General features: G+C 37.3%; 1 pseudogene; it reads left to right on the top strand.

Annotated features, from left to right (window-relative positions):
• The first annotated feature begins 8,191 nt into the window (after nucleotides 1–8,191).
• On the top strand, nucleotides 8,192–8,838 carry LOC108520062 (transcriptional repressor protein YY1 pseudogene; annotated as a pseudogene).
• Nucleotides 8,839–9,256: the final 418 nt, after the last annotated feature.

Below are 9,256 nucleotides of genomic sequence, written 5' to 3'. Positions count from 1 at the left end.
CTAGGGCAATCAGGCAAGAGAAAGAAATAAAGCATATTCAGTTAGGAAAAGAAGAAGTCAAATTGTCCCTGTTTGCAGATGACATGATTGTATATTTAGAAAACCCCATCATCTCAGCCCAAAATCTCCTTAAGCTGATAAGCAACTTCAGCAAAGTCTCAGGACACATAATTAATGTGCAAAAATCACAAGCATTGTTAAAATAGATAAACCGCTAGCCAGACTAGTAAAGAAGAAAAGAGAGTAGAATCAAATAGACTCAATAAAAAATGATAAAGGGAGATCACCACTGATTTCACAGAAATACAAACTACCATCAGAGAACACTATGAACACCTCTATGCAAATAAACTAGAAAATCTAGAAGAAATGGATAAACTCCTGTACACATACACCTTCCCATAAACCAGGAAGAAGTCGAATCCCTGAGGAGACCAATAACAAGTTCTGAAATTGAGTCAGCAAACCACATGATTGTCTCAGTAGATGCAGAAAAAGCCTTCGATAAAATTCAACACCTCTTCATGCTAAAAACACAATAAACTAGGTATTGATGGAACATATCTCAAAATAATTAGAGCTATTTATGACAAACCCATAGCCAATATCATTTTGAATGGGCAAAAGCTGGAAGCATTTGCTTTGAAAACTGGTACAAGACAAGGATGCCCTCTCTCACCACTCGTATTTAACATAGGGTTCTGGCCAGGGCAATCGGGCAAGAGGAAGAAATAAAGGTACTCAAATAGGAAGAAAGGAAGACAAACTGTCTCTGTTTGCAGATAACATGATTGTATATTTAGAAATCCAATCATCTCAGCCCCAAAATTCCTTAAGCTGGTAAGCAACTTCAGCAGTCTCAGGATACAAAATCAAGGTGCAAAAATCACAAGCATCCCTATACACCAATATGTATACATATTGATACAATACAAAATGACAAAGAGAGCCAAATCATGAGTGAACTCCCATTCACAATTGCTACAAAGTGACTAAAAACCTAGGAATCCAACTTAGAAGGGATGTGAAGGACTTCTTCAAGTAGAACTACAAACCCACTGCTCAAACAAATAAGAGAGGACAAAAACAAATGGAAAAACATTTCATGCTCATGAATAGAAAGAATCAGTACAGTGAAAATAGCCATACTGCTCAAAGTAATTTATACATTCAATGCAATTCCCATCAAGCTACCATTAACTTTGTTCACAGAATTAGAAAATCTACTTTAAATTTCATAGGGATCCAAAAAAGAGCCCACATAGCCAAGACAATCCTAAGCAAAAAGAACAAAGCTGGGCTGGATGCAATGGTGCATGCCTGTAATCCCAGCATTTCGGGAGGCCGAGGCGGGTGGATCACCTGAAGTTAGCAGTTCGTGACCAGCCTGCCAAACATGGTGAAACCCCATCTCTATTAAATACAAAAAAATTAGCCAGGAGTGGTGGTGCATGCCTGTAATCCAAGCTACTTAGGAGGCTGAGACAGGAGAACCGCTTCTACCTGGGAGGCGGAGGTTGCAGTGAACTGAGATCGTGCCATTGTACTCTAGCCTGGGCAACAAGAGCAAAACTTTGTCTCAAAAAAAAGAAAAAGAAAAGAAAAGAACAAAGCTGGAGGTATCACGCTACCTGACTTCAAACTATACTATAAGGCTACAGTAACCAAAAGAGCATGGTACTAGTACCAAAACAGATATATAGACAACCAGTGGAATGAACAGAGGTCTCAGAAATAACATCACACATCTACAACCATCTGATCTTTGACAAACCTGACAAAAACAAGCAATGGGGAAAGGACTCCCTATTTAATAAATGGTGTTGGGAAAACTGGCTAGCCATAGGCAGAAAACTGAAACTTGACCCCTTTCTTATGTCTAATACCAACATTAACTCAAGATGGTTCAAAGATTTAAAAATAAGACCTAAAACAATAAAAACTGTAGAAGAAAACCTAGGCAATATTATTCAGTACATAGTCATGGGCAAAGACTTCATGACTAAAACACTAGAAGCAATTGCAACACAAGCCAAAATTGACAAATGGGATCTAATTAAAATAAAGAGCTTCTGCTCAGCAAAAGAAACCATCATCAGAGTGAACAGGCAACTTATAGAATAGGAGAATATTTTTGCAATCTATCCATCAGACAAAGGGCTAATATCTGAATATATAAGAAACTTAAGCAAATTTACAAGAATAAAACAACCTCATCAAAAAGTGGGCAAAAAATATGAACAGATACTTTTCAAAAGAAGACATTTATGCGGCCAACAAACATCTGAAAAAAAGCTCATCATCACTGGTCACTGGAGAAATGAAAATCTAAACCACAATGAGATACCATCTCGCGCCAGTTAGAATGGTGATCATTAAAAAGAGAGAAAAAAACGGATACTGGGGAGGATGTGGAGAAATAGGAACGATTTTACACTGTTGGTGGGAGTGTAAATTAGGTCAACTATTGTGGAAGACACTGTGGCAGTTCCTCAAGGATCTAGAACTAGAAATATCATTTGACCCAGTAATCCCATTACTGGGTATATACTCAAAGGATTATAAATTATTCTGCTGTAGAGACACATACACACGTATGTTTATTGCAGCACTATTCACAATAGCAATACTTGGAACCAATCCAAATGCCTATCAATGTTAGACTGGATAAAGAAAATGTGGCACATATGCACCATGGAATCTATGCAGCCGTAAAAAAGGATGAGTTCATGTTCTTTGCAGGGACATGGATGAAACTGGAAACCATCATTCTCAGCAAACTGACACAGAAACAGAAAACCACACACTGCAGGTTCTCACTCAATAAGTGGGAATTGAACAATGAGAACATACGGGCATAGGGAGGGGAACATCACCCATTGGGGCCTGTTGTGGGATGGGGAGTTAGGAGAGGGATAGCATTAGGAGAAATACCTAATGGAGATAACAGGTTGATGGATGCAGCAAACCACCATGGCACATGTATACCTATGTAAACCTGCACAATCTGCATATCTCAGAACTTAATGTATAATTTGAAAAAAAATACTGTACTTCTTTTCTCAAATGAGCAACTTTTATTTCTAGGAATCTTCAATCTCAGGTTGGGGTCTGCAGAGAACCCTGTTTTATATATGTAACACTAATAATATTGTTTTTGGCTACCTCTGATTTCAAAATGACTGGATCCCAACTAGCCATATCATAAACTTTCATATAGTATCAATTATAATTATTAGCAGTAATATTCTGTCTTTGGAATCCTACATATAATAGAAGTGTATGTAGGTTAAAAAATAGTAGAAGAGAAAGCTCCTTGTTTAGACTCTTATAGCATGTGTGTATCAAGAGCACGTACATATCACATTTGAGAGAAGTGAAATGTAGATTGAGAGAAAAATGTATGTTAATATACAGTCTAAGCCTGCTTGCAAGTTATATTACTAATAATACTCTTGGAAGAGCAAGAGAATATTATAAATATATCAAATATTAAAATATCAGCTAGAGAAGCTGAGACAAGTATCAACAAAACAAAATATAAACCTATAAAAATAGAAGACATTCAGTTATTGAAAACATGAAGAAAACAGGGAGATGGATCAACTCAAAGTATTGGTAGTCATTTTGAAAGAGAGAAATAGAGATGTAAAAAACCCTGTAAGATGGAAAAAAATCAGTAAGTCAAAAAACCGAGATACTTTTATATGGGTTGACCTATAATAAATGCCATTAAATGACAATAGCAAGGTACAAATAATATATTCTTTCAAGAGACTGGTTACTGGGGACTGACTCATTTAATACTCAGAACACTCTATAAAGTAGGTATTATTATTATTTACATTTTACAAGTGAGGAAACAGAGGCTGCGTTCCTTGAATAGGTCACCTAAGTTGTAAGCAATAGCACTAGGATGCTCATCCAGGCAGTCTTTTTCCAGCAGTGATGCTTTTAATGCTGTTTGCTTCATTTTTAAGCAAATACACTTACAGGTACACAGACTATTTCTGAAACTTTATGTATGAAAACAGTAACAGAATTTGCTTCTAGATAGAGAAGGACTAAGAACTAGCAGTCTAAGGTAGGAGAGACATTTACATTTCTCCATATAGTCTTCTGTACTTTTGATTTACTACTTTTTTTTATCATATGCACAGAAGTTTTTCAGTTAACACTGTAAAACATAATTAAAATGAAAAACAAAATAAGAAGGGAAACCCTGCATTTACCAGTGCTGACTCTCTTTTTTACACCTCCCCTTTCCTTTTGTTTCTTCAATTTAATTTATTGTTCTATGACTTCTCCCTTATGCCTCTGACTCTGACCTGATCCCTCCTGTGCTGGTATCCAATGGACATATCAGGCCACATTGGAATCATTTGTTAGCACGTGCTGTCCTACATCATCAGCTTCTTGAGAACAGGGGCCTCGTCTCATTCATATCGGACTTTTAGTGCCTACCTCTGTATCTGGCCAATAGCAGGCACTTGATAAGTTTGTATTGAATGTACCAAAATCAATGTCAAAGATCTGGAAGTTTAAATAAGGTAAACCTGATCTTCAATCTCTCAGGAGTACTTACTTATGCAATAGTCTTATCTGGTTTGTGATCAGCTGTGCACATAGTTCCTTTGAGTTGACTTACACAACAGAGAACCGGGCCAGGTTTCAGTAAGACACTTACTACCCTATAAAATATTGGGACAAAATTCATCAACAGATTCTTCCTAAACTGACTTCTAGAGAAAATAGACCTAGCCATGGCCAGTAAGAAGTTTCTTTATATTAATAGTTATGTTTGGGGGTTTAAATTGTCAGAGAAAATATATTATTTCTTTCTTATTGTATATTTCTTTCCAAAAATTATCCTACCCTTTTAGTAAATCCATTTGCATAAGCCTATATCTTAAAATAGGATGAGACAGAAAGGATATAATCTAAAACGGGAAAGCAGGGTAGGATTATGTAAGAAATGTTCTCGAAGGTTTTTACTCGCGGGTTAGAAGTTGATAGACTTAGGGATTAAAACGTTTTTACTAAGCTTCAGGAAATAGAACTGAGACAAAGAATGATACCGTGAGCTATATATATGGTTTCTATGGGTGGGAAAGATCATACCACCACATTTGTTTAATCAAAAAATATGGTAAGTAGAGTGGTATACAAGATTTGGGAAAGACAATAGTAAGAATGGGAAAGCCACAGTTACAAAAAACAGAAGTTATCAGTAAAGGAGGAAAGGGAAAAATAATTTTAAAACAAGGATAGCTAATGTACTGAATTATGTAAATACTTAAAAGAGTATATAAAAAGATAACACAAAAGTTAAATAATAAAATAAAGGTTAAAGAATATAATGGAAACAAAATGTGTGTATATATTGCTTGAGAAGGATTATACATGCAGATACCATTCTCATTATAAAACCTGTGAAGATCAAATGTTACACTTCAGTATTTTGAAGCATAAGGACTATAAAGATTTATTTTTATTAAAATAACAGCATTGAACATATTGTCATCAAAACTATCTTAATCTACGAAAACATGGTAGAAGTGTACAGAGGTCATCTCAAGTTGAAAATTACTCATCAAATCTTTCTGTACAAAACTGGGCATTGTTTTAAAGAAAAGTACCTTTTAATGCAAATATTTCAGAGTTTAGATGAAAGAAAATAGTTTATTTATTTAAGATTTTTTTTTCTTTGTTGACTTCCAGAGTGTTTTATTTTCTTTACAAAAGACAGACTATACAGGTAAACATTAGAAAAAGATTGGCATCCAGAAAAGTGAAAACAAAAACAAACAAACAAACAAACAAAAAAACAGCACCCTAAAAGAGAATGAATGTTATAAAAAAACCTTCAGATTGACAGGTCACATTGGTAGAAAAACTCACTTCATATGAAATTGTAGAGTGCCTATGATAAAAGTGATTGAATTCTACGTGCTAGAGGAACAGCAATAAGGAGAACAAACATCTCTACTCATGGAGTTTACAGTTAGTGAGATGGTGAGACATGGTGATAAAGACAAAGAAATTCAAGCAAGAAGGAGCTAGGGAGATTCTGGTTGGTTGTGCAATTTGTAATAGGATATTTGGAGCCTATCTCCCTAAGATGACACTTGAACAAAGATGGAAGAAGTGAGGGACCAAATCTTGTGACTATCTGGAGAAAGACCATTCCAGCTTGTGAGAAGATGGAGATCCTGTTTGGAATGTTTGAGGAACGCCAAGGGGCCACAGTGGCTAGCAGAGAGTGAAGGAAGAGGACGAGAGCAGATGAGATTCAAAGACCAACAACTCCAAACTGAGAATAAAGGTTTTATTTCTGGGCATCCTTCCTCCAAATTTTAAGATAGCAGCTCCTCATTTCTCTTTATATGTGTCATGTTAGGGAGAACCATGAGGAGAACTAATCAGAGGGCACTTGTGAATGATATGTATTAGGTGTGTAACCTTTTGTGATGATGACCTCTTTGAGCTGAGCTTGACACAATGCTTTACCTACTCCCATGATGCTGGTGTGCATCATAAAACAAAAAAGTCATACACGTTGACCTCCACTACATTTCCAATGAGAATGAGGGGTCTCTCCACACGTAGACAAAAGGATGAGGAATGGTGCCAGTTACTTGTAAAGTCGTAGTTCAATGTCCAGGGGTTGAAATTTTTCCAAAACATTTTTTGCAACTGTATTCTACCTTGTTGGATATCTTCTAAATTTCTGATGTTAATTCCATTTTTGATTCAATACTTTGTCTTTACTAGGTACATACAAATCAAGAATAAAAGGGTAATGAAATTAAATCTTTTTAGTTAAGTTTTTGTTTGGGTTTTCCAATGACTCTCACATACAAGGCTCAGAATTTGGATACATAGAGAATTGAAATATGTCATGTTGTGTATTGGTATCTTTTTCTGTCTGTTTTAAATCCTCCACATGTTGAACCATGTCAATATTATCCATGCTAGATTATAAATCCCTTCTAATCAGGACTATGCTTGTCTAAATCTCTCTGTAGCAGCATTTGTTAGTGATCACAGTTATCAAAAAGTTACCTCTATGCATACAGAAAGCCATACCATTTCATCAGCTCAGTAGACCATAGAGCCTTCCACAAATAGCTTTGAGCCCCAAGGCCAGTCCAACTATTGGTTAATGCAAATAAGCATAGCAAATGTTTCTGCTCTGCCTCAGTAACCTCAATCCCATTTGAAATAGAGTTATGTATTATGGCATTACTAGGCAGACCCCTTCAAGCAAGGCAGGATCTGCATGCGGTTACAGAATGTTCAAATTGGTTTCTCTTTAAATAGAGGAAAGTTTGGGTTTGCTGATCAAATCAATTAGAGTATTTTTCCCTAGTTCACTCTCAGAATGGGAAATTGCCTTTTCAAAGCATTGGAGAAAAACAAGGACCCCAGACAAAAGGTCCAAAGAGTTTAGGTATACACATCTGGGGAATTGACCTGGGGCCTATTTGTATGACGAATATCTACTCATAGCTTGATCTATTTATCTATGTCAAATTTTTAATCACTTTATTGAAGTATAATTTATACATAGTAAAATGCACAGAATATGAGAACCCCTCAATGACTTTTGACAAATGTGTACACCCACATTATTAGCACCCTATTCAAGACATACAGTCCTTCCATCATCTCAAAATGTCTCTTGCATCCCTCTTTGCAGGAAATTACCATATCCCCTGTTCTGAGACAGTCTGATTACTATTACCATAACTTCACTTTCCCTGTTCTAGATCTTTATAAAAATTAAGCTTCCTTCCTCACAGTTGGCCACCTCCTTGCCTGCCACCACAGCTGAGGAGCCCAGGCCACTGGACAACACCCTCTACATGGGCACAGATGGCTCAGAGATGCTGGCTGAGATCCTGGAGCTGCACTAGATCAAGGTGGACACCATCCTGGTGAAGACTATTGAGACCATGATGGTGGGTGAGGAGGAGGACAATGAAGACGGTGGCAGGGGTGGCCATAGGCAGGCCAGCCACCACCACCACCACTACCACCACCACCACAACCATAACCACCCCTCCCCACACCATTTGGCCAGGATCTGCTGCAGCCATTCCTCACGACAACCTCACCCAGGTGCACCACGACCAGGAGGTGATCCTGGTGCAGACATGCCAGGAGGTGGCGGGTGGTGATGAATTGGATGGGGAATCAGATACTCATCCTGGTGCCAGAGCTGGCCAGCAGCAACCACCACCACTACCTCGAGCAGGCCCTGGTCACCATGGTGGAGGCTGGCAAGGGTGGATATGGCACCATCTTGGGCAACAAGAAGTGAGGGCAGAAGCGGGTGCAGATCAGGAACCTGGAGGGCGAGTTCTCTGTCACCATGTGGTACTCAGGTGAAAACAAAAAGATACTAACCATAAAATAGTGGTTGAGAAACAGTTCACTGGAGAGGACTCACCTTCTGATTATTCAGAGTATATGACAGGAAAGAAACTTCCTCCTGGAGGAATACCTGGCATTGACCTCTCAGATCCCAAACAATTGCAGAATTCGCCAGAATGAAGCCAAGAAAAATTTAAAAGATGATGCTCCATGAACAATTGCTGGCCCTCGCCAAGGCTGCACAAAGATGTTCAAGGATAACTGCCATGAGAAAACATTCTGCACACCTACAGTCATGGAGTCCACTTCTGCACAGAATGTAGAAGAGCTTTCGTTGAGAGCTCAAAACTAAAACTACACCAACTGGTTTACACTGGAGAGAAGCTGTTTCGGTGCACATTTGAAGACCGTGGGAAATGCTTTTCACTGGACTTCAATTTTCACATACATAAATTCTAAAAAGGCTTTAAAAGATGCTTTATCTTGCTCTCTAATCTTGTTTCAAAACATGGTATTTTGTAAAGTGTGTTCCCAACAGGAGGACAACTCTTAGATGCAAAAGACAATTCTTTATACAACAGTGCTAAAATGGGACTTCTTTTACATTCTTGCAAGTATGAAACTCACTTGTTGCTTATAATTTTTTAAATTTTATATTTTCCAAGTGTGCATATTGTACACTTTTGAAGATATGCTTAGTAATGCTATGTGTGATTTTCTGTAGGTTGATAATTTTGCTTGCAGTAGATTTTCTTTTAAAGAATGGGCAGTTACATGCATGCTTCAAAATATTTTCTGTAAAAAAAGATAGGATTTGTTTGCTATCTGAATTTTTGTTATATTCTTTGATGTTAATACATTTTGTATAACTGTATCA

This window comes from Rhinopithecus bieti, unplaced genomic scaffold, assembly GCF_001698545.2.
Source record: "Rhinopithecus bieti isolate Rb0 unplaced genomic scaffold, ASM169854v2 scaffold_1618, whole genome shotgun sequence".
Classification (NCBI taxonomy): domain Eukaryota; kingdom Metazoa; phylum Chordata; class Mammalia; order Primates; family Cercopithecidae; genus Rhinopithecus; species Rhinopithecus bieti.
The sequence above is the reverse complement of the archived record's forward strand: the minus strand, read 5'-3'. Positions and strand labels throughout refer to the sequence as shown.